At 41.0% G+C, this 923-nt stretch overlaps 1 non-coding gene across 1 annotated transcript; it reads left to right on the top strand.

Annotated features, from left to right (window-relative positions):
• Positions 1-344: 344 nt before the first annotated feature.
• On the top strand, positions 345-452 carry LOC112788697 (small nucleolar RNA R71). Its single transcript, XR_003196051.1, has one exon. It is a non-coding gene; the product is annotated as a small nucleolar RNA R71 (small nucleolar RNA).
• The last annotated feature ends 471 nt before the right edge of the window (positions 453-923 follow it).

Genomic DNA, 923 nt, shown 5'->3' on the forward strand with positions numbered 1-923 from the left:
GCTTCTTCTTCAGAAGATGCCTCTTGAGTACTGTTGGATGCAGCTTGCATCCCATTCAGACTCTGAGAAATCATATTGACTTGCTGAGGCAATATTTTATTCTGAGCCAATATGGCATTCAGAATATCAATTTCAAGAACTCCCTTCTTCATAGGCGTCCCATTACTCACAGGATTCCTCTCAGAAGTGTACATGAACTGGTTATTAGCAACCATGTCAATGAGTTCTTGAGCTTCTGCAGGCATTTTCTTTAAGTGAATGGATCCACCTGCAGAAGTATCCAATGACATTTTAGCTAATTCAGACAGACCATCATAGAATATGTCCAGGATGGTCCATTCTGAAAGCATGTCAGAAGGACACTTTTTGGTCAGTTCTTTGTATCTCTCCCAAGCTTCATAGAGGGATTCACCTTCTTTCTGTCTGAAGGTCTGAACATCCACTCTAAGCTTACTCAGTTTTTGAGGAGGAAAGAACTTGGCTAAGAAAGCCTTGACCAGCTTATCCCAAGAGTTCAGGCTATCCTTAGGTTGAGAGCCCAACCATATTCTAGCTCTGTCTCTCACAGCAAAAGGGAAAAGCATGAGCCTGTAGACTTCAAGATCTACTCCATTAGTCTTAACAGTATCACAGATCAGCAAGAATTCAGTTAAGAACTGAAAAGGATCTTCAGATGGAAGTCCATGAAACTTGCAGTTCTGCTGCATCAGAGAAACTAATTGAGGTTTCAGCTCAAAATTGTTTGCTCCAATGGCAGGAATGGAGATGCTTCTTCCATGTAAATTGGAATTAGGTGCAGTAAAGTCACCAAGCATCCTCCTTGCATTATTATTATTTTCGGCTGCCATCTCCTCTTCTTGTTCGAAAATTTCTGAAAGGTGCTTGCTGGATTGTTGTAATTTAGCTTCTCTTAGTTTCCTCTT

The sequence above is a fragment of the Arachis hypogaea genome, chromosome 20, assembly GCF_003086295.3.
Source record: "Arachis hypogaea cultivar Tifrunner chromosome 20, arahy.Tifrunner.gnm2.J5K5, whole genome shotgun sequence".
NCBI classification, from domain to species: Eukaryota; Viridiplantae; Streptophyta; class Magnoliopsida; order Fabales; family Fabaceae; genus Arachis; species Arachis hypogaea.